This window comes from Mixophyes fleayi, chromosome 6 (assembly GCF_038048845.1).
Source record: "Mixophyes fleayi isolate aMixFle1 chromosome 6, aMixFle1.hap1, whole genome shotgun sequence".
Classification (NCBI taxonomy): Eukaryota; Metazoa; Chordata; class Amphibia; order Anura; family Limnodynastidae; genus Mixophyes; species Mixophyes fleayi.
Genome location: NC_134407.1, coordinates 41,652,380 through 41,678,266, shown reverse-complemented (window position 1 = coordinate 41,678,266; position 25,887 = coordinate 41,652,380). Strand labels below are relative to the sequence as shown.

General features: G+C 39.3%; 1 protein-coding gene across 2 annotated transcripts in view; it reads left to right on the top strand.

The window, feature by feature from the left end:
* Positions 1–25,887, top strand: part of PHYHIPL (phytanoyl-CoA 2-hydroxylase interacting protein like) — a 108,798-nt gene that overhangs the window by 34,442 nt on the left and 48,469 nt on the right. The window contains exon 1 of one of the 2 annotated variants that reach the window (XM_075216361.1): positions 13,914–13,979. The exons of the other annotated variant lie outside the window; for it this stretch is intronic. The gene's annotated coding sequence lies outside the window, so the exon portion shown is untranslated. Of the gene's footprint in view, positions 1–13,913; positions 13,980–25,887 lie in introns of those variants that run through there. 2 annotated transcript variants of the gene reach the window in all.

The following is a 25,887-nucleotide window of genomic DNA, read 5'->3' as shown; positions in this document are numbered from 1 at the left end:
TGCTTCCCCCTTCCTCATCACAGTACGTGCACTGCTTCCCCCTTCCTCATCACAGTACGTGCACTGCTTCCCCCTTCCTCATCACAGTACGTGCACTGCTCCCCCTTCCTCATCACAGTACGTGCACTGCTCCCCCTTTTCTCATCACAGTATGTGCACTGCTCCCCCCTTCCTCATCACAGTACGTGCACTGCTCCCCCCTTCCTCATCACAGTACGTGCACTGCTCCCCCCTCCCCCATCACAGTACGTGCACTGCTCCCCCCTCTCTCTCATCACAGTACATGCTGTGTTCCTCCCTCTCCCTCATCACAGTACATGCTGTGTTCCCCCATCCCCCCTTTATCACAGTACATGCACCGCTCCCCCCCTTCTTCATAATAGCACATGCTCCCAATATATCTGTTCCAATATCTCACATCTTCATGTGCATGTGTCCTATGTAACATTTCCATCTACATGTTTGTCACTTTCTCTGTTTAATTCCTTCAGATCCGTTGTGTCTTCCAGCAGGGCTGTAACTAGGGCTGTGCGACAATGCTGAAGGGGGGCGCAATTTAGGAATATTTTAGGTTAATTTGGTTAAAATTGAGGGCTAGGGGGCGGCATTTGTCTTTCTCACCCCAGGCACTAGAATTCTAATTTACGGCTCTGTCTTCCAGGTGATAGTGGAATGAGAAATACTTGCTTGTAGCTTATTCAAATGATCTATGCAGAGGAGAATAGAGAGATGTCCTGCTTTTTCTCGTCTATGGGGGTGAGAGTGGGCAAAGCTTTTGTTACAAAAAGCAATCCATTATATTGATAAGTAAATTGTATCCTATATATACGCGCACGCAGAACAGTTTTGTTTTTGTTTGTTTTCGTTTGAATCCTAGATCATTCGACTTGGAGACCATCAGAGCCTTTGCAAATGCGTGTACTATGCAATATAAACTGCAAGGTTCCCTTATCAATATGGAGGGGTGTGGTTGGCATAGCAGAGTTGCATGTCTTATAATATCAACCCTGTTAATTTTTTACTGACCCCCGGATCTCCACTCAAATCTCTTTCACTTCCCCCCTCAGGCCAGAATCCAACCCCTTTCATTCTCTCTTTGTACCCTCCAAATTCTCTAAATTGGTGGTTGAGGTGAAAAAAAAATATTTTTATGTAAAGATGTGTGTAAATATACTTATACATACATACTGTCAGTATCTGTAGGTTACCCAGTCAATTTGAGAAACCGAAGTATGTAAAAGCCCAAAATCGATATTTATTTTGTCCAAAGTTGACAATAGACTTCATTACAGTTTTTTTCCTTGCAGGTGCAATACAAACAGGGACGTAAATGCCACAAATAACTGAACTATCCGTACCCCTAATCCTCCACCGGAAGCATCTGCCTGTATAAGACAAATATGTAAAATTGGGAGTAATTAGAATTAATAATTTACACAAAAATGTCTTTAATTCCACAATGCTCTTCCTGCACCATTCAATGTCAACCTTGTTTATTTCATTTCTTTGTTAATTCAATTAACAAGAGACCAGTACAGACAAAGTTTGACCAGATCTGCTATAGTAACCAGCTATTCCTAAAAATCAGTTTTTTTGGGAGTGCCAGACCTACATAGTTCTATCTTATAATTGATGCTTCATTTATGTATTTCCAAATGCTGTAATCAAGGTACTGTCTCTCTGCTAACCTTATGGCATATTTTTCTTTGTCTGTGGTTAAATCTGCTTCCTTAATTGAATCAAGTACTGCTTGTTCTTTGCAGAAGTGATATGCCAACCTGAGCTAATGAGGAAGGGTGTATTTAATTGACATTCCCAGGGTGTTCAACACTCACTGGGGAAATACCACCAGGGAAAATAAAATAAACGGGTGATATGATGTCACTCGTTCAGTGCTTTAGGCACCGACGAAATGTTGCCACTCTAGGCGGCCGTCTTAGTTTGCCTAATTTAAGCACCAGCCCTGGGTAACCCTCACCTATCCACAGCAGTCGTTGTGTTCATCCTTCATCATCATCATCATTTATTTATATAGTGCCACCAATTCCGTAGCGCTGTACAGAGACCTCATTCACATCAGTCCCTGCCCTATTGGAGTTAACAGTCTAAATTCCCTAATATAGACACACACAGACACATACAGACAGACAGAGAAGGGAGACAGACAGAGAGGGAGAGACTAGGGTCAATTTTGATAGCAGCCAGTATGTTTTTTTTGGAGTGTGGGAGGAAACCGGAGCACCCGGAGGAAACCCATGCAAACACGGGGAGAACATACAAACTCCACACAGTTATGTTCTTCCTGGAACCAAAGAAAATGACATTGTCCAACTTAAAGTAACCCAACAGGAGTGTGCCGTGTCCCCTGCTCTGCTCCTGATCTACATACACCAGTAACAAGAAATGTCCAGACAGCTGGTCTTATTGGACATCAGCCCAAAGCCGGGCTGGACAAAGGGGAATGAGCGGAACGCCCAACCTTCCACTCATTCTTAGGTTCCCAGGCCCAGAAACAAGAATTTACCAACTCCCCAGTGAAATAATCTAAACTGGAAAAACAAATCTCACTGGAACTTACTGTATATCACTCAGCTTAAGAAGATGGATGAAATATACACATACTCCACTACTTCCCTGCCGGAATACTCGTAATACACACATAGATACATTATAAGTTAATAACTTAGTAATGTTATTCACTAATTCTATTATAACATTTTCTTTATGATATTGCAACCACTAAGTGATACTACTTTTCAAACCTATATTTGACATTTGTATTTATTAGGGGAATTGATGTAAGCAGAAAGAGAAACATACAGTATATGTATGTTCATTTATTTTACAAGGAAGCATAAATTAACAGTATGCATAGATATCATTGCTAAAAGGTTCAAGTGTTAATCCTAATATAGTGTTAAGCCATGAGAGCAGTTGGCATGTGTTCATCATTAACTAATGACTTCTCACTGAATTAATTCGTTTTTCATAGAGTTTATTAATTCTACTTTTACCAATACTGAATAATAGTGTCTGATGTCATTTTGTTCAAATTCTACTCTCCTGTTTATCTCTCTCCTTCTTACCCAATTATTTTTCGTTTTCGATGTGAAATTAATTGAGGCATTAATAGGGCAGCATGATGGCTTAGTGGTTAGCACTTCTGCCTCACAGCACTGGGGTCATGAGTTCGACCATGGCCTTATCTGTGTGGAGTTTGTATGTTCTCCCCGTGTCTGCGTGGGTTTGCTCTGGTTTCCTCCCACACTCCAAAAGCATAATAGTAGGTTAATTGACTCTAGTCTCTCTCTGCGTGTGTCTGTGTGTACGTGTATGTTAGGGAATTTAGACTGTAAGCTCTATTGGGGCAGGGACTGATGTGAGTGAGTTCTCTGTACAGTGCTGCGGAATTAGTGGCACTATATAAATAGCTGATGATGATGATCATGATGCAACTGATTGGTGACAAGTTTTGTACCTAATAACTGTTTAATAATAATACATGTCTGATTTTATTGTAAGAGAATGTCATTTTTGCCCATTAACCAATTCCTCACTAATATTCTTTAGTCCTACTAGATGTGTGTTTATAATGTGTTACATAATTGATACAATCCTAACACACATTATTGCCCTGAGACTTAAGTTCATCAAGTTCATCTCTTTGTTGTCATAGGCACTTGTGAATTATTTGCCAACTTACTATTCACACTGCATACATTATTGTGCTTTATTTCAGTGCTCATCACAAGCTCACAGAAGCCTAATGACACATACTGTGCCCAAAGAAATGTCTTTTTTCTGTAACCTAGAGTGAGTAATTCACTACACAGAATCCAATAGTCATTCTAATAGACCTATCCTAGAATTGAGACTCCTTACACCAAAATGTATTGTTTGTTTATAAGAGCAATTGAAACATTTAGCATTTATTATATCAATGACCTAACTTTTGGACAACATTCTGTATTAAAAATCTTGACGCTTTAAAATAATAGGGTAGTGGATAAAGCTTATGTTATTTGCTGGTAAGGCTGGGTACACACTACAGAATTTTCAGACCAATGTGTTATCTATAGTGAGTCCGGATCAGCATGCCGATTCATGTGTACACACTATACATGATTCTAAAGATTTACCCTCAGATGTGTTCTCTTCTACTGTTATAACCGTCGGCTGAAAAGATCATGGCTCTGTAAACTCTAAGGAGCTCCTGATGGTGAGTGCATACTCACTGCAGGATTATAAGGACGTCGATCCATAGCTGAGCGTGATTTACAGTTCTGCTGAACACTCAAATCAAACGATGATCAGTGCTTTGGAACAACTATCCTTCATTGTCTAAGTGTACACATCATCATCATCACCATTTATTTATATAGCGCCACTGATTCCGCAGCGCTGTACAGAGAACTCACTCACATCAGTCCCTGTCCCATTGGAGCTTACAGTCTAAATTCCCTAACACACACACACACACACACACGACAGAAAGAAAGAGAGATTAGGGTCCATTTTGATAGCAGCCAATTAACCTACTAGTATGTTTTTGGAGTGTGGGAGGAAACCAGAGCACCTGGAGGAAACCCACACAAACAAGGGGAGAACATACAAACTCCACACACAGATAAGGCCATGGTTGGGAATTGAACTCATGACCCCAGTGCTGTGAGGCAGAAGTGCTAACCAGTTAGCCACCGTGCTGCCCAATACACACTAATGAGATATCAGGCTGAACAATTGTTTATTGGGTGATTGGCCCGATAATTGGCTGAAAACACTGTAGTGTGTACCCAGCCTTATCGTATGTACATATCTTATTGTGTGTTATTATCTCCTCTGGATAAGCAATGCTTTTTTGTGGTTTTTTAACTTGTCTTTGAAGAAAGAAAACCATGCACATCTTGAGTTGTTTACCAAAGGTAACAATACTACAAGTTGTATGGACGGCTCTACAAATATGGCCATATCCGTTACTAACCAGCAGTTTCTGCTTGCATAGTTGGCCAACATAGACCCAGAAGGAAATACTTGAGTGGGAATCCCTCTAGTGGGGTTTGTAAAGAGACATGTTTTATGAAGATTTTTTACTGTATTGTATTTTCAATTAAGGTGTTTTCGGTTCCTCTTTTCCCAACTCACAGCGACCTTAATGGTTTATTTATAAAGGTAAAGATCAAATAATGAGAACAGTTTTAAAAGGCCATAGTTGATGTTGTTTCAACACTGTAAAGCCGCATTGTCCAGAACATCTCAAACTTCACCACCCAACCTTTGTTGAGATACATGAATCTCTGAAATGGAATAGGGCAAGGATAACCTGTAATCCTCACGCAAACTTCTAGCATGGAAAAGCAGGAGTTGAAGAGGTGTCATATCTGTGCACGTAGGGTCCTGCTCATCAATGATACCCAGACTATGCACCGGAGTTTGGATCAGAGGGAAGCCTAAGGTGTGATGCAAACAATTAGTTACAAATTTCGTACAAGTGATACAAATAAAATATGCAGGGCTGGCAAGAGGTTAGTTGTTGTAAAGTACCAGTTTGCACAGTTTACTGTTAACAGTAAATAGAAATTACAATATAGGTAATTAATGCTGGTGTTTTGTGTTATCACACAAAGAGACAAAAGGTGGACAGTGCTGCCCGTAAGAGCTTAAAATTCTAGATACAGAACTTTAATACTCTTTAGAATGACTTAACTGATTATATGTTTTGATTTTGCAACTGTGTTCCACTTTTGTTTATATACTGGGGAGCATATGTAAGTCATCATTAATATTGCCAAACAAAAGCACAATAATAAAAAGAAAATCAGTATTTTTCAGTTTTCCTTGTAGCACGTATTTCCCTCCCTGTAGAATAATACTTCTCAGTGCAGACTCCGTGTAATCTGGCTGTGTGCATTCAGTGGGTTTAAATCTGTCCATCTGGTTTGATAATGGGATCGTGTGGACTGATTTCCTTTTTACCTTATTTGAATATAGTCTATTTTTTTACCTTCAGACAGGAATTACTTCTTGCCTCTGGCAAAACACCTACAATATATTTCATTCTGGATCATTTTTATCTCTTAAGACATGAAGTTGCTACATGTAGTCTCTGGTGTAAGGCAAACAGTTCTATTAGAATTGGTCTGTCATAATAACTATAATTACAGTTAAAGTTTGTTTACATTTTACAAACAACAGATGCTGTCAAGATCAACACGAGAGAAACAAGTAGAGACAGAGCAGGGTGGAGTAAGGGATGGTGTGTTTTGTTTTGTTTATAATAATGTGGGTATTCTTGGCGCTGCACCACATATTGGTGAGAAATAAAGATGGAATGAACCATCACAGTACGTGTAGTGCTGGTTTCAACTATGTGACCTTGGGCAAATCTCTCTCTGACATTTTTTTTTTTTTTTAAGATGAGACCAGTCTAGATTTGCAGAATTGGCCTATTGTGATTTTATTTGAACCTTTACGGGATGTATAATGCATTATGGAATATAGGTACATAATGAATCATGTGTTGTAAGTGGACAGGACCAGTTTTGCGTGAACAGGTGAACTGACTTTGTCAGGGCAAGTATAATAGGCCTTTGTTATTCAAATGCTATTTCCTATGCTGATGAAAACAATCTCCGGAAAAGCAAATTATACCTTGTGAAAGCTGCAGCTGGCTCCAAGTCCATAATTGTCGTAGTTGGCGTGTACATCGGGGATAGTGCCCTGTCATTGACCAGAAGTGGCTACAGGACACTGTCAATGTTTATAATCATTGTTCTCCTAGGTGACCGTTGTCCAACAGACTATCCGCTAATACCTGATTATTTATTTAGAGAAAGTGTTCGTAGCCTGTCACTGTTGTGTAAAACTACTTTTTACATAGTGTATTATATTATGTAGAAAAAAAATGTAGTCTCTCTATCTCCTCTTCACTCAGGAGAGAGCATAACATATTAGCATGCGCTGTATGTAAATGACCTGACTTCACTTCGGAGTTTATTCTACTATGTTATGCTCATTCCAGGGTGACTTCCGTTACACTGTTTTCAGTGTACTCATATAGGATCTATCGGCACTGCCTGGCCTGCCACGCACAAACCCTTCTCCACTTATAAAAGTCACATCTTATAGCAGGTATCCCAACATTCTATTTTCCCATGTAAGGTCATATTACTAGACTATTCTCCTGTAAGACCTACTGCACATCCCATTAGTCAAAATGTCATAAATGATGCCTGCAATGCTCCATGTTAAACAACAAATTACTGTTGGTCAGTAAACAAATGTACCCAAGTTATTGTTAAACATCCCACATCAAACATTTTTATGCTGGTGCTAGTAAGTCTGTTTGCAGAGCTGAATTTTTTTTTGTAATTAAAGTCATAGGTGTGTGACTCCAAATCACCTGATTCAGCGCAATACTGTGCTGGGGGCTTAGTACTTTGCACCCTTAACAAAGGGAATTGGGCCCTGTGCTTTCCCTTCCCCCAGGAGCCAGAAGGCCCGAAAGAGGGGAAAAAGGTCTTCAGATCCTCCTTCACTGATGCTAGGGAGGGCCCGTTTACATCCCGACCTCTGGAGTCAAAGACCCCTTAGGAGGCAAGGGTCTTCAGGACCACCTCCACCACAATCTTCGGGTAGTCCCCTATCCCAAGGTTGGCTGAAGCTTCCCTTGGGGGACTGGTTCTTCAGCTCCCCACAGAAGGATGGAGCCTCGGATAACTTGTGGGGAGGATCGCCCATAGGGGTCTATACCCAAACCCCTGAAAAAATGTATAGCACACTACAAAATATATAGGTGCCATAAGGCCTCAGTCTTTCATCTGGAAATAAAAAAATGATCCTTGTACCCGGCCAAAAGGCTAGGGCAAATGAAAGTGGTCCTGCTCAAAAATCAAAGTGTGTAGTGCTAAGTGCCTTACTCTGTGCACAGGTGATAGCCGTCACCATGAGCGTTTTAGGGCACCCCCTTCGAGGACAGCACCAGAGGCACATAGCACCTCCAGCTTCAAGCAGCTGGTCTCTTGGCCAGAGGACCAGGTGTTGGTCTATCACCTACAGGGGCCACCGTTAAGCCCCAATGCGTACATAAGTATCTACAACTGATCTTAACCAAAAGGCAGAGAAGCGAGCTGAGCATGCAGAGCTGAATGTTTAGTACAGTTAGCTTATTTGCATTCTTGCTCTGATAACTATCTCTTCTCTAGAGCAATCCTGTCCATGTACTTGAGATGTAATTATCCTCTTACTATACAAAATCTAGGGGGCATGGCCTAATAACAAGAGATATGTGTGACATCACTGGGCCGGTTTATGTTCTCATTGGGGACACAGCTAGGTCTGGAAAGATCAGAAACTCTGAATATGAACAAAATTCCTGATTGGTTGGCCGGGAAAGCGGCCTTTAGGAGACTGGCTAGACCGGCTATGTTTATTTCGTGCTTAGCTATGGCGTGCACCTGGGTTTTTTTTTTTAGTTTTAAGGAATATTACAGAGGTACTTTTGGAAGCTGTGTCTATTCTTTGATGGGTGAGAAGAGAACAACCTACAATCCTGGATTATTAAATCTCTTCACTCCCCTTGGACACACTTGTTTCTCTGGATGTTCTATTGTCCAGTTCTTTAGAAAAGGTAAAAACAGGTTCGGGCCAGGGTGCAGGTACATGGTGATTGGGTCACTGCTCCAGGTGTAGATCTGGGTCAGGTACAGTTTTCCTCAAAGAGATCTACACGTTTCTATTCAGCAGTTGTGTGTTATACATTCATTTTATTCAATAATGCTAGTGCATCAAAATTGCACCGAGTTGAAGTCAGGATACTGTTTACTTGAAGCACTGGTTGTCAGACCAATTAATTGTGAATTACACATGACTTGTGCAAACATAATTGTCACATTGCTTCATGATATTATCTCCTTGTCCCAGATACAGAAGAGTTTTCTGTTTGGACATGTACAGGTCAGACATTGTCTTCCCTATAAATAATAAACATAACACATAGTGAGGTAGTGTTCCCGTTTGAGATGAAGATCATGTCTTAAATTGCTGCAGATGATCTAATCGGTCATTAATAATGAATGTTCGAGTCAAAGGACACAATCAATGTCTCCTGATTAATTTATATTGTACTAAAAATCTGCTAATTAGACATTTAGAATGACTTAAGTATGCCCAAGGGTCAGGAGCTACTGTGGTAGCAGGGATACAGCAGCCAACCTCCTGGGGTCCTCACCAGTCATGCAGTCCCTACTACTAAGGTAAGGGCACCAGGGACCGCTTTTCTGTGGCCAGCACCTTACTGGCCTGGCTGGACAGTGGGAATGCAGAGATCTCAGGGGATTTACATATTCTCTCTTTTTGCTGAAATACTGTCATCACAACAGCGAGTCTGCTCGAGGACAGAATATGAAATCTCTCAATCTCTGAGATGGCTGCAGTCTCACATAACAAAGACAGCCTTGGAAGGTAGTAGGCTGCAGAAAAGATGGGAAGTAGGGCTGGATGCATCAATTGGCAAACAGGAAAGAAGGTCAGGGGAGACAAGAGGGGGGACAGATCAGGCAAATAGGAGGGCCAACAGTAGCGGAGGTCATGAGAAATGGAGGATGAGACATGAGAAGGACATAGACACACATAAGCAAGGGAAGGAACAGACAAGTGAATATACATAATAAAGGAGACATTAGGGGTGAGGCAAGGTGTCGGATAAGACATGTAGACACAAGGGCACAGGTATACATAAGCGGGGGGAGGGGAGGTTTAGACAAGTGGATAGATATGTGATACAGAAGACATGAGGGGTGGGCTAAAGTAACGGATTTGTTGGATCTGAGAATAGGGAGCAGATGGAGATAGAGCTGAGGCAGCCAGTGGTAGGTAATTGTGATATCCAGATACACATATATGTGCCTCAAACAACATTGCTTGGATACCGACATGCTGGCCCAGACGTTCTTTTTGTGCCAGGATAGAATGGTGTGCGAGGTTTGTTGAGTCATTTGGGTTAAATGTTTTTGGCTGAAGGCCTGGCATTGTAGGGTGAGGTATGGCCAGGCAGCATGCCACCCTTTGGCTATGCTCCCTTCAGGGGCACATCATGTACATGGGGGCTCTTACAAAATTTTGTTATGGGCCCCACTTATGCCTAGCTACACCCTTTGCTAAGGTCATATTGGTACTAGGCAATGTGAGCAAATCCCTGGAAGATCACTCTGCATGTCAATGTTGTCTAATACATGTAGGAACTTGAAAATATGTCCTTAATATATTGATTGGTTTGTGAAAAATACTTTTATATTATTTTTTAAAGTGAATACAATGCGAGAGCTGTACTAAAGATTTTTCTTTTTCCTTTTTGTAAATAAAAACTATTTAGGTTATCAAGTCAGCTTCACGGTAATTTTTAAGCTGTTGAAACTAATTTGTGTGTTAAATCATAGCCTGTAAAATTGTGCTTGAGTTTGTTATCGCTTTGTAATGTTTTTATGATGACATATACTTTATGTGTTATTGTAATAGCGTCTGTGCATGTTTTTAAAGATCATAAGTATTTGAATAAAAGTATGTCCATTCACATATATAGATTCTTCTTATCATTGGCCAATTGAAATGGTGAATGTTTAGATTTTCAAAAAGCTGAATCCAGGCATTAAACAAAGAGAAATTAAGTATAAAATTGCATATAAGAGAGAAATAAAACATAAATTCGAAATCGAGTATATCAACCATATACTATACACTTGTCAAACAAATTGTTTTATATATGTTTTCTATTTATTTTGTTATACACTATTTGATTGTTGACAGTTCTCTTGGTAAACTGATAAGATATCAGAATTATATATGATATTTTGGGCTAATGTTAAGTTGTTTCCTTTTATACTAAACCGGAATCTGTACAGCTTTTACTTACATACATGTTCAGTTTTGTGCGGATTTGTCTGTACGATTTATTTTATCCTTATTTTTTATTACCACAATTACCAGGTATATAAAATGCTAAGTATCTCTTCAGCAGTAAAATAAAGATTACAGCCATTTAGTGATCCAAGATATAGAACATTATACAGGTTACTCTATAGTTCTGCAGAGGAAATTGTGTCTGAATAATGCATTTGTTAACTAAATTACATTGATCTTTATCTATTGTTAGTTTGGCTGTTTTTTTTTTGTTTTTTTTAAATAGCTCTGTAATCCCTGCAATATCAGTTAATCATCTTTTATACATAATATACTTTAGTTTTAAAAACTTACATTGACATGTACTATATTTTGGAGTGTTGTGAATAAAACTTGATTTGCAAGATCAAGTTTCAAATAGTGTTAAGGTGCATGTACCACTTTTCAAACAACAAAGATGCATCTGTAGAAGTGTAGAGGAACACTCTCTAAGGGGTCTTTGCTGTGGCTCTCTGTTTACCATGGACAGCAGCAGTAAAAATATGGAGAGGGGAATTATATTTTTTACAAAATTTTTTTATATCTTCATTATTTTTATTTTATATCAAAAGTGGAACTAGAAGCCCAAGTCTTCCAGTTTCAGCAAGCCTGTTCACGCATACACATGGGCTCCCACACTGGCTTGGTGGTAAGATCAGTATTACTGCTGCTGGCCAGTATCAGAAATTTCAATGGTAAATTGCAGCAACAGAAGATTTTCTATCATTCACATCACCAGGCTTTGATAAATAGAGACTACATATGGAAAAATAAAACTGATACTGAGTGTGATCTGCGCAGTCCTGATGCACTGTGGCATCTTGAGAACATTTCCAGAACCAATATATATGCATTGCTTATGTATGATTGTCACCCCGCTAGTGTCATGCGTGTTTCAAAGCAAAATGAGATTGCAATCAACTGTATGGCAGAGAGATAGCGCTGGGATCTGTCTGCTTTAGATCAATAAAGTCATGAGGGTGATGTGTATATGCGATGACCTTATTAAAAATTGTGCTTCAGATAAAGGGATGGTGGATTTAAGGCTATGACCCACTTACAGAGCAGAATTTGCAAAGTGAAGGTGTAATGTATACTTGTGTGGTATTGTTTGAGATATATGTGTTGGTAAAGGACAGCTTCTCCTTATTAGATCTAAAGTGTCTACTGACTATTAACACGATCCACACACAACCTGTTACAAATGATGATTTTCCTAGTTGCTAACACATAATCTAGTACCAATGGACTGTCAGTATTGTTTAGTAGCTATTTGGACAACAACCGATCACAATATTTTACAAATGTTTCAATGTTCTAGTGCGGCCAAACATGCCGTACAGACAATGATGAACTTTACTTGGCCACAGCAAAACATGACACTTCCGCACACATCCATCCGGGCACAAAAAATAAGTCTGACACTTACACTCCTGGCAACAATTGTATGTAATTCTTTTCTAATGAATCATAACTCAAGTTTGAATACAAAAAACAAAGGGAAAACTGCGCTTCCTGGATGTAAATGCTGCCTAAAAGCGGAAATACCTTGTGGAAAAGGGGGGACCCTTCCCCTTTGGAAACAAAGTTTATGTGGGACCCTTGGGATACTGCTGCATCCTGTATACACTCATTTATTTATTTTCATTCATTTTCCCTGGTAAACATTAATAAACAAGTTTTTCACATCTACATCTATTCTACATCCATTTCTTGCGCCAGATTATACCATCCAGTTTTATAACTCAAGTTTGTCCTATGCAGTGGGTTAGAGTAATGGGGCCTGATTCATTAAGGATCTTAACTTAAGAAACTTCTTCTTTAAGTCTCCTGGACAAAACCATGTTACAATGCAAGGGGTGCATATTAGTGTTCTGTTTTGCACATAAGTTAAATACTGACTGTTTTTTCATGTAGCACACAAATACTTGATAGCTTATTTGTACACTGACATTTAAAGTTGATATTTGTGTGCTACATGAAAAAACAGTCAGTATTTAACTTATGTGCAAAACAGAACACTAATTTGCACCCCTTGCATTGTAAAATGGCTTTGTCCAGGAGACTTAAATAAGAAGTTTCTTGAGTTAAGATCCTTAATGAATCAGGCCCATGGTCTTCATGGTGAAATTTGGGGCAGCCTATTGATTTTTCGGTGCTCTTCATTCAATTGCATGTTTAATCTCGAAAGATTTGACAGGTATCCTAAAGTGTCCTGATTTTACAGTTTGAAATGATGGGAGGTGTGGGTTCATTAGAATGTGTTTTTGCATTAGTAGAAGAAGATTATCTTTGCCGATTGCTCAGGGGAGGGCTGGCCAATTTTAGCCTGGGGGCAAGACTGACTCAGTAGCCTATTAGGAACATTTTTAAACAAAACAAATGCAGGTGGCCCAATGGCCCAGCCCAAGTAGCCCACTATGGGATCGGCCCAGGGGCAGATGACCCCTGGACCCCAGCCAAGCCTCCCCCTGTGCTAAGGATGGGCAGTTTGCCAGATTTTAATTTCCTAAGCCCACTTATACTGCTGTGTCTCTCCCTTTATTGACACGAAGCAAAACTCATTTACATTAGAAATGCTAATTACTAATGCACACAGGGAAAATGAAACACATTTATTTATTCATAAATAATTCATATCAGATGAACCACATCAGCTGAACCATTTCAAAAAGTTAAATGCAACTCAAACCTGGTTGAGTCTAATTGTGCGAGAAGTGCTCTCCTGGATGTAGGATTATATTACACCTATTCATCCCATGTGTTCCTCTCCACAAATGTACTCATTATTTTAAATAGCTTATTCATTTTTCACAATGCGTCAAGCAAGCAGCGAAGATCTTGTAAAGGAAGCACTTGAGTTTAGCTAGTAACATTAAAGTAAATTTATGAGAGTTCAGGCGTGATCTGAACACTGATACAGGTCACGACAAGCCTGTATCAACGCCAAGTGTTCTCACTGCAGTATATGTACAGTGTGCAGCGATAACTGCGGACTTCACAGGCTACATCTTCCTCTCATCTGAATTGTGGATATCCTGAGTAAGGTAAGAAGTCCATGTCTACTCTTATCTCAGACTTCAATAACACAGTATGAAATCATCCCTCCAAATATTACATATCTAATAATACTTTTTACAGTTAAATTTTTTTATATAGATTACTAAATGTATTTTTATGATATAAAACATTAGTTAATGAGATGAAAGGTATTTTTAAAGTATTTTGCTGTCTTGCATGGCGTTCAGTGGATGACAAATTTTGTTTAGTGTTTATTGTTCAAAGTGACTATTTGCTTGATTTCTGCACAGTATCCGTGTGTTGTGCATACGATGTCAGTGTTTTTGTCAAGTAATCAGAAAATGACAGAATAGAATGTTGGTAAATAATGCTGATAATTGGGAGATAGTCTACATAGTCCATAACGGAATGTAGTGGCCCGGACAATATAGGATGGAGGACCAGGGAAACGGCATTAGGTCAATGTTTGCTGTGGCCAAGTAAAGTTCATCATTGTCTTGATAGGTTTTGGTCGCACTATTGAAACATTTGTAAAATATTGTGAATGGTTGTTGTCCAATTTATTTTTAAGTTGTAAACTACTACAGTTGTTTTAACTACTATACAGTTTCTTTATCTTCTACATGTCTTTGCCATTGGTTTCAAAATCTGTAAATACTTTTAATACAATGAATGTTTTGGTTTTTTTTTTTATGATACTATCTGCTTCTTAATACAAAGGTAGTAGGGAGATGCCACATTCAAACGGTAAGAAAGTTTCTCCTATAAGTTAATGATAGATTGGAAATAGTTTGGTGGCTCTGTTATTTAAGAGTAGAGGTTTGTGAAACCCTGAAATTATTTTAGCCATGATTCTCCTGAATTCAGACAAAAAATGTGCAAATTGGGACTGTTTTTGTTTCAAGCATGTTAGGTTAATCCTAAAATCATAACCGGATCATTTGCCATTTTCATTGGATCTGCTTTGCAGTAGTCCATCCGGACCACCCAGTACACCTCACGGTGCACTCCTGCTTTCCGCTCATTGGAGACCACTCAACAAGCTGGAAGTGCGTTTTAGGTTTGCGGACAGTTGAAAAAGTGCACTATGCAAAAGTGTAAACATCACAAAATCCAACCTCCATAGCCTTTACAACTAGCACTTTCATTAAACAAAACTTTTTTTTTTTCTGCTGTTATTCTAAAACAGTGATATTTTTTTAATCATTTTTGTCGTAAATTAATCATGTGGGTGTTTATTACACATGACCATTTTCAGGTTTTAAGCTTTTGACAACATTGGACAAAGTACACCTAGAAATGCCCTTCTTCACAGCTGCAAGTTCATTCCATTATAAGTATAGGACCAAACCAGCTCAGAGTTGGTGAAAGATTCAAGTGGAGTGTGGCAATAGCTGTGGACCCCAGTGCAAGGCCAAATACACATTCTCCACCCCCTTTCCTAACTTTAATCATTTTGTTTGCAAAAACTATTTTGTTTTGTATACTAGGTGCACTGTACTTGGAGTATGTAGTAGAAATGTCGTCAGGCCTGATTTATCAAAGCACTTATCTGCCGATTTTGAGCGTATCATACACAAATCATTGCACATGCCCAGAAGCAGGAGATACATCTGTGAATGCAGTCCTGCCCTGTCTTTGAAAGCACGTACGATATCAGGCAGTGAAAGTGGCGGGGAAGGGGCCATGGTCAGGAATCAAACTCATGACCCCAGTGCTGTAAGGCAGAAGTGCTTACCACTAAGCCACCATGCTGCCCATATATCTCTTGCTCCAGCATGTGGGCTAGTCTAAGTCTTGATTAGTAGTGATGACCATCTCATATGCATGCTATAACATGTGTTTGCAATTGCGAGCAACTGGAAAAATTTATTTTATGCTCAGTAGACATTAGCAACATCCTAATAAATGTATTTAATGGAGAAAAAAACAACACTTTTTTTGAAAAAAATAAACAATTCTGTTTTATCATTCATGCCTATATTATTAACAGGGGGCATTATTTTTTTTTCTTTCTGTGCTGCCTTTGGCAAATTTTTAATGCACATGGGTGTTGGACGTATCCTACAGCATCTTGTGTAAAAGAGCACAGCAGACCTGCCCCCAATTTTACCGGCAAATGTATCTTGAGATCCGTGCCTTGATGAATTTGGGGGTATACAAAGCCTAAATACGTGCGTATAATACTAAACGCAGGTTGCACTCAGAATGCGTGCCTTGATGAATGAGGCCCTACATGTTCAAAATGTCGACATACATACATAATGTCTACACATTAAAAATGTTGTCATGTAAAAGTTGACATTCAAAATGTCATCATAAATAAACAGATGTAAAAACAATAAAAAACAGCATGCCCCGTTCAAAACAGCTCAACCAACCCTAGTGCTGCCAGCCTAGACTGCTACTAGCAAATTTGGGGGGACGAAATGCGATCTCCCTCTGGTTTTACTATTACCAGCACTTGGTTTTGCCAGACTGGGCTGGTGACACTAAAGCAGAGAAACCTGGAGTCTGGGGTCTCCCTGCCATAATGCCAAATCAGCCCCAGGCTTGTCAGCACAGGGCTGGATTCCCTAGGGAGGTCAGATCCGTAAAAAAAAATGGGCAGGAATGTATTTCAATGGCAAATTTTGATAAAGCCTCTTCTACCAATATCCCAAAAAATCGCAATCCGGTAGAAGTGTTCTAGATCATTGGTAAAAGTAAACTGAATTTCATATTATCATTCAGTACAAAATATGTGTTTTGATTTGTGACAGTCAGTGAACTATTTTGCCTGTGTATTTTTCCTAGGTAATAGCGCTAATGACAAGTAGAGAAAACAATTGTGTTTTGCAAAAGTCAGTGCATTTCAATACATACGTTTATATCATAATGTACTGCCTGAGTATTTGCATACTACTATTGTATGCTCTGCTGTATGTATGCTAGTCCCATTCACCTGATTGACAGAGGCTGAGGTGTTGTCAATATCCTACCCCTGTGTACTTCCCAGTAAATGTGAATGATCCTACTGGTACTAGGACAGCATCATCAATAACACCTCCCTGTTTCAACCAGGCTTGAGAGACTAATATACAGCAGAGCAGTGTTAGACACTCAGAGGCTTAAGGACATATTTGTCTACTCTCCCGGAATTCCCGGGAGGCTCCTGAATTTTGGGGAGTCCTCACGGACTCCTGGAAGAGTAGGCAAAGGTCCCGCATTTGCCGAAATTGGAGGGGGCAGGGCTTAAGCACGTCATTAAGCTCCGCCCCCTCGATTCAATGCTGCAAATTTCAGCTTTTTATAGTGGGGGTGGGGCTATGGTGACGCGACAGTGTCACCATGCCCTCCTCCTACCCCATCTCACATGACTTCTCCATCAGATCTCCCGGGGGAGAAGTCATGGAAAGTTGGCAAGCATGCTTAAGGAACTAGAATACAGGCCTGGCCACCCTGTGACTCTCCAGGTGTGAAACTACAAGCCCCAGCATGCTTTGCCAGTAGATAGACAATCGATACCTGGCAGGGCATGCTGGAACATGTAGTTTCAGAACAGCTGGAGAGCCACAGATTGGCCAGGCCTGGACTAGATGAATGGCGCATGACTGGTAAATAACTAAAGCACCAAATTTAATGTTAATGGTAAATTATGCTAGATTTATGTTTTGAATTAAATCTTTATATTTCAATATAAAAGTATATTTAAGTGTTTGTAATACTTGAAAAAAATGTGAAGCTTCACTGTCCCTTTTTATTTCATGTACTGAATAAAACAGCACAGAATGTAAAATTGTGATCAGTTTAGCTAATGGTTTAATAGGGCAAGGCACAGTAGCTAAAATAAATGATGTTTTCTCCACTAATGAAGTGCAAGATAAAACAAATTCAATTAAAGTTTGCCCGAGGTGATTTTCATAGCCAAATATGTGTTTATTCTGACAGTGACGTTCTGTGTGTATAAAGTATTTGTCAGGATAATGTCCCCCACACACGTCATGTAAGCAGGCACAGAATTACTGCAATTATATTTTTGCATTTGGATAAAACAATACTGTCTGCATTTGAAAACATACATGACTAACCCTAAATCGTGAAATATTAACATTCATTCAACGAGAAGCCGTCCATAAAGAAAATTGTTCCATTTTCTAGGTGTGTGGGATAATTATGATGAGTCTTGGTTCTGCATGACTTTATAAATGACTCCCTATGGAATCAGCATTCTCTATAGAGCGCTGCATAATATGGCTGTACTCTGTAAGTAAAGGATAATAATAATAATTAATAATAATAATAATGCATTATTATTATTATATTCTTGAACAATGAAGCGGCATTTTTTTTATTTTATTTCCCACCACTGTAACCTTGAAATATATATGGCATCATGGGACCAGTTTCAACCCCTCCTCCTCCTCCTCCCCCCAAAAAAGTGTTTTAATTATTTTAATCTCCATTTTATGCAATTTGTGTTTATCTTTCATTCTTAATGATAATAACCATGTATCTGTCTTCTGCAATTCAAAAACAGTTGGGTGTTACCTGTTGATCTTGTATTATTGTTACAAGTGTCTCATTTGAGCCTCATCTCCCCCTATCCTTCCTGCCTATTAAATTGTCCCTATTTAGGGACTTATGTATAAATCTGTATGAATAAACTTCTTTAGTAGCTCCCCAAAAAGTCTTCTAAGTCTTGGATTTCTAACGGAATACACTCTGTTTATTATAATGTAATTTGTGGTGTTTGTAGCTGTACATGGTAAGCTGATTTACAAGAATTGTATGTTCTCTGCTTTCATGCGTTTTATTGCATGATATCTTATGCATAATGGACTTACAGCATACGTGCCAACTTTATAAGCCTCCCCTTCTGGAGGTCAAGTGGTAAGAGTGTGTATGGTGGGAGCATGGTGATGAGATTTGTGTCCCCGTTGCTCAATCCCCTGCTACGAAATGCTGATTTGTGGCATTGCACAGCAGGGACAGGGCCGCAGTGAAGCTAAGTATGCAATGAAGCTCCACCACCACCCACATCGGTAGGAAAGTTGGTATCTCCTGGACATTCCAGGAGACTAATCAAGTATACCTTACAGTGCATTGTACTGTACACTGTGGTGGTTCAACTTTAGTTGGAAGTAATTGAGATATATACATTTTTGCTGTATATATACGTTACTGGTATATAGCTGCTCAAACACATTTAGATTTGCTAAGTCCATTTTGTAATTTTTAGTTAAACTCTGCCATGTGCGGGCACCAATACAGTGGTATGAACACCCTTGATGCCTCTGACCAGCCCAAAACAGATCATATTCATTACAGATCAGCTTTTCATCACAAATAAATTATTGGATTTGTGGAACGTCGGTCCTCAAATTTAGTGGCCAAATCACCCAAAGATCAGAGAGTTCAGCTATTTTTGAATGGGTAGTTTAGCTGCCAAGTCTGACCGGGGCTTCACTGGGCATGCGCTAGACTGGGGCATGCTCAGAGGAGGCTTCTCCCTCTCATCTTTTAAGAACAGAGTGCTGGCGTTGGACAGGAGGGACCCAGCACTGCCAGAAGCACCTCACCTTCAGGCTCCGTAGCTGCTGCAACTTTTGCAGTAGCGGTAGTTCTGCCAAAGGGTAGAACAAGATGGAGCTTTTGTATGTACATTTTAACATTACAAACCATACTATATTGGTAGTTTTGCAAAGGAGCTGTCTCTTAAATGATATTTACAGAATACATTTTTAAAAAGTTTGATTATAAACTCATTAGTCTTTGCCACCATGACCTTTATTCGCCAATTTGATGAGCTTCACATCCCTATTCTCTGTTGTTGTGGACCTTCCACTATCAAGCTCTGTCTTGTACTCCCATGTGTCTTTATTCCCTGACTCACATCATGACAGATCCATCACAGCAGTAGATCACAAGCTATCTACACTCTGGGGGTCTATTTATAATTCCATAAGAAACTAGAAGTCATGCTAACGATACTGTGTTGTCTCGGTGTGCCATTATATAAAGCATCCGAACCTTTACCATTATTGACATAAATTATTAATAGCTATATAAAGAAACCCAGTGAAAATGGGTTTTTCTAGTCATACAACATAAAGTTTGCTCACTAAATTCGCAAAAAAGTGATAAGCAAGTAAAAACCAAAGCACTGGAGGATAGGATGTAAACAACTATTTGGGAAGCCCTGTAAAGGAAACCTATATTATAGGGCTAATGGTTAAAATTGTATTATTGCCCAAAGATGTTGACTTTTTCAAAGAATCAACCATTGTTTAAAATGTGTCCCCTTTACTGAATGGTAACTGGTAAGATATAAAAACAGACATTTCTTACTGTACATTTTAATACAACAGTGGTTCTTAGAACAGCTGTCAGTCAGTGATCACAGTCCCCATCCTTTTCATACGTTTGTCCTCTCCAACACTATCTCTAATAGATTCTCACAGGGGGATAGCTTGGAAATCGCAAGGTACAGCTGCTGTCAGGCTTAATAAAACTGTGTCAGAAAATGGCAGTAGATGGCAACAGGTTGTCTACAAAGCAGGAACAGCTGTTGTTGTTTTTAATTTTTTAGTTTTTTTGTATTTTAGAAATTGTCCAGGAAAGTCTTGGATACAATAATGTAAAAGGCAGTCAAAACAATGTTGTTTTGAATCTAGAAAAATCTAAATCCAAAACTTGTGGGTGTAAAATGTATTTTCTACTGTACAGGTAAAAATATCAAGTCAGTTTAACACATACACACACATATGTATATGTGTATATATATATATATAATCAGAAATATTTATGCTATGTCTCTAAAAGATTCAACTGACACTTAGAGACCCTAATAAATGTTAAATAAACGAAGTACTTTGTATAAATTGCATAATCTGGGTCTCAATAATCAGAGCTTCAAAGATTTCCGGATTACTGAAACAAAATAACAGTTGGATGTTTCAGGATTAAGCACTGTTGACTGGCACCAAGCAGATTAAATCTTCCTTGCTAGGCAAAATAAATCATTTACGCTGCATTGTTAATGTTTTAACTCAATTGTATTTTCCAGTGTCTTTGTACTATAAAGAAAACTCTCTTGTGTCATGAATGTTTTTCACAAAGGTTGGGATATGTTAAGATAGGGTTAGGCCACCTTCAGAGCTGTCAGTGCTAGTCCTGGAAATTCTGGAGACAAATTGGAGTTTAAAATGTCAAGTGTCAATAGTCACTTACACCTGGCCTAGGTAAATGCATATTTTACATTCTATTAAAATAATCATTTAAACATATTGTTCACATATAAAGCTTTTGTTGTGATAAAGGATTCCAAAGCTTATACCAGAAATACAAAAGACAGGGTTTGCCTCAACAGCATGAGCTATAGTGTGAGTGCCTCCACATTGTCCTGATATATATGCACAAGGACCACATCCCCAAGCAAGAACCAAATCTACGCCTCCTTTGTGTTTCATAGTCAGGGCCCCTCCTGTTTAAACCCAGCTGTCTGATTATTATGGTTTCTACTGATGACCTAGCCTTGCTATCTGTGTAGCGAACCAGCTTGTCCTTGACATTGTGTCTGCTTGATTACTCATGTATTAAGTTCAGCTTGTCTGTCTTCCACTTCTTCCACTTGTTTATTCATGAGTCCTCCTTCTCATATACCAGATCAGTTAAAGTAAGTGTGAGATTATCAGTCTATCTAAGTGGTAGATGCTCTTTCTTAGGCTGGGTACACACTGGAGCGTTTTCGTCCAATAATCGAGCAAATCAGCCTTTATACGACCGTTCGGTCGGAAGTCAGGTTAGATTTGGTTGGGCGTACTGTTTAATATTTTCCGACCAATCCACCTAACGATCATGTAGTGTGTATAAGTTTCCAATCGATCCAAGAGCAACTGCCCATAGTTCCTCCAGCTGCGACTCCTTTGGGGGCGTGTGTATTTTAATTTCTGATGCCTGTACCAGTCCCACGTGGTGCGGTGTCCGCACGTCACTCATTTGGTAACTAGGTGCTTCTAGCAGTAAAGCAATAGCATTAATAGCATATGTCAGTGTAGTGGTATAAAAGAACAATGTTTAATTTATATGTATATTACTTATGTCTGCCTCCTTAATTATAGCTATGTGTCACTTCATTGTACACTCAATACACATTCGTAAAAAGGGCAAAATATGTGTATTAGATTTGTCTGCCTGCATAATTCTATACGTTTTTGTATATAACACGTTTTTGTGTTTCCTGTAGATAGATGTGTATAGATGTGTACCTTATATATGTCTGGTTGCATATTAGTACACCTGTATAAATGGCTCTGCATCTTGCAGCTGTGTTCTGTAACCCTTTCCATGTACATTCAACATGTTTTATAATTGAACCTTTATTTACTTGTTAATGCATATATTTGTAAAATACACACATTAAACCACACATTGTAAATCCAAATTAATAAAATCCAGATTAGTGTATCCATGATAGTAAAAAAAAAGTGTTTATGTGTGGTTGCGAACAAACGTACGCTGTATGTAGACTGTACACTTGCTAGCGATTCTATGAAGAAAACGTGTTACCTTCACTTTTTTATGAGGTTTGGGGTGGGTTCTATTGAACATACTCTGCCCCTTATTTAAATTTCTTGGGGATATCGGTATATGGACCTCATAAGTCATTTCAGTGTGTACAAAATTCTAATATTTGCTCACACAATATATCTGTGAAAAGTCGCTGCCCGGATGGTCAGTCTTTCGTTAATCGTCTGAAACGTGACTAGTGTGTGCGCATTAATCGTCCGAGTGATTGGACATTCGGTGGAAGGTAAAGTCATTGAAGAATTTCCCGACCTACGTATTCTCTACAGTGTGTACCTAGCCTTATTGGTAGATCCATCTCGTTGGTCTGTTGCCTTAATGACCAAATCTTTGTTTTGCTTAATTAGAGTTTTCAATAATGTGACTGTACGACCACATATGTATGTGAGTGGGAACCATTAATAATGTCCTTGAAAAATAACTGAAAATATTTGCTATTTAATCCACAGAGCTGAGTACACACTACAGAAAATTTCTCCCGATGAGTTATCTGTAACTATTTTACTAACGGCTGAAAGTCCCAGTGAACATGGCGATCTATGTGTACACACCTACACGATTTACCTTCAGATCTGTGCTCATTATCTGTCATAACCATCTGCTGAAATAATGTGACTCTGCACACACTATAGAGATCTGCCTACACTGCTGGCCGTGAGTGCTTACACACTTCCACATTTGCCCGACATCATTCCACCGTTGATAGTCACTTTTATTCAGCTTATAAACTCAAATCAGACAATACAATCTGCTTTGGTAATATAAGATATCGATAAACCATGATCATGGGAACATATACACTTATGTGATATCGGACCTAACAGTCGTTTACCTTGTGACTGTAACTATAATTGGGTGAAAAACATGTAGTGTGTACCCAGTTTAAGTGGTTTACCTTTAATTATTTTGCTGGAAGATGTAGCTGCTGCTCAGCAGAGGATTATATCAATACAAATTATGTTGTTTCCTGTATCTTTGAGTCTCTTTTGCTTCAGGTGCTGTACATAAATTGAAGTCAGGCGGGTAGATATACAATATAAACACGTCTGATGTGAAATTTAAGGATATTCTAAATCACAGATAATTTCCATGGCCATATTAAAGCATAGGTGGTGCATTATCTATTATTACAATAAATGAGTTTTTACATACTGTAACTTCTATATTAGCATACTTGCTTTTGTGTTTTTATATGTGTTTTCTTTTAAATGATAAAAAAGTAAGTTGCCATTCAGCTGTGTTTTGTGATGTATTCCTATCTGTGACAGGGTGCACTGTTGCATGGGGAGGAGGTTAAGCTGGGCCAAAAACAGAGAGGTGTTGGTGGTTAGTGAGTACTGTGATCTCTGGTGAAGGTAACTTTCACTACTTTGGTAGTATGGGACACCCTGGGCAAAATTACTGAGTAGCTCCTTCGTCCCTGCACCTGCCATGCAGCACTAAACTCAGACAATCACCAGACATATTAGATGGGGTGAATGAACAGCAGACAAAGCAGGAATAGGGGACATTCATTTCCATTTTCCATACCACTCTTCTACATTTTCACTTCACCGGTAGTAGAATGTCTTCAAGGATTCCGAATCTCACATTTGCAGGGTTCTTCTCACAACATTACAACTCCTGCCAAGTGTTACATTGTATCGCAGCTTTCAACTGATGTGCTGATTATTGGATACAATGGTATTTTCTTGCTGAAGTCTTTCAAAGTTTCCTGATTACATAAAAAGCTGTCTCATAAAAGCTACTAAACTCTTCTAAGTGATTCTGAATTAGACCTATCTTTGCTGATGAAAATGTAGAAATCACACTCAGATTGGGTTAATCACACTTGGGTTCAGTTACTCACTGTCTAACACTTGCCCGTAGCCTTGTGCAATCAACACAGGCAAAATAATCAAGATCCTTCAGTATAAGACCAGACAGCTAATTTAAATACTGCTGGAATCTTCTGACACAGACGACTAATTTAATTCTGCAAAGGAAATGTGTTATTGAAAAAACTGCTCTGCTTCACTGCACATTTTAAAAGGAGTTAGAAGTCTGTCCGCAATAATAAAGTAACAATCCACATACAATGTTTGACTAATAGGAACCAAATGTATTACATAAAAAATGTAGGACAAAGGAAATTACTTTAAAATGTATTTTTGACATGGATGTGAAATGCTGCGGGCTGTGCGTTGACATTTTTTTTTAACATTTTCCGTTTTTTTTTTAATATAATAAAATTCATATAATTGGAGAGGGCAAACATGTCCTTGTCCAAAAAGTCAATAATACAGTGACCTTTCTAAATGTCATCAATATGCTTATGTAAACATGTGGCGGTTTGAATTAGTGTGCGACATAGATGGACTCTGAAACAGTGTACCAAAATTATTATGTACATCACAACAAAGGGACAACCACAGATTTAATTTGCTTCAAAAAAACAAGCAGACATCCTGATTGGCAAAAACGCCTCTTTCTATACAGGTTGTTTCCTGTCCATTAGTCTAGATTGACAGACAAGCAGCTGAGGACAGGGACAGGGGGTTGATCCCCACTATCTGCAGCAGCACATTTGATATGACAGCAGTTCCTTGGGGGTGGACTATCCACCAGGAAGACACTCAAGGTTTGGGTTTATTGAAAAAAAAAAAAGTGATATGCCCCTAAGGCAGTTGGAGTTGAAATTGCCCCCCCCCCAGGGGCGGACTGGCCCGGGGGGCAGGGGGGCATTGGCCCCCCGGGCCGCTCGGTCAGGCCGCTGTTAGGGCCGGGGGGTAGGCCGGCCGGCCGCCCCCCCGGCTGCAAAATACAATGCTTTCCCCCCACGGCCGCATCACATGACAGGGGATGCGGCTGCGTCATCAATGACGCGGCCGCATCCCTTTTCATGGGATGCGGCCGCCTGTGTGCCCCCCGGCCACACCTCTCCCAGCCCGCGCCTGCCCTCCCCCCCCATTTCTCTTAACAGTCATAATTTCTGTCTCTGTTATAATCCACCACTGGGTCCAAAGCAAGCATAGACGTATGCCAGATATAGGATGCATGTGAGTTATAGCCCCTCCGCCTGCTAGTCTCTCAGTGTCTGTTATGCATACATTTGCCTTAACCAGTGAGTCGCTCCCCCACATTAAAGCTGACAGCACTGCTTATATCTGACTGAAATGCCCAGTGCTCTACTTTCACCATGTTCTTTAATATATATATGGGGGGATGGGTGCCCTGCATTGATAGATGGAGATGTCACAAGCGTGCCATGCCATCAATTCTTATGGCCACTAAAGCTCAAGATATGACATGTTTCAACATCTTTTTTTTTTTTTGTAATCATTAAAGTAAACATTACTCTGTACACATGTCTACAATATATGGAAA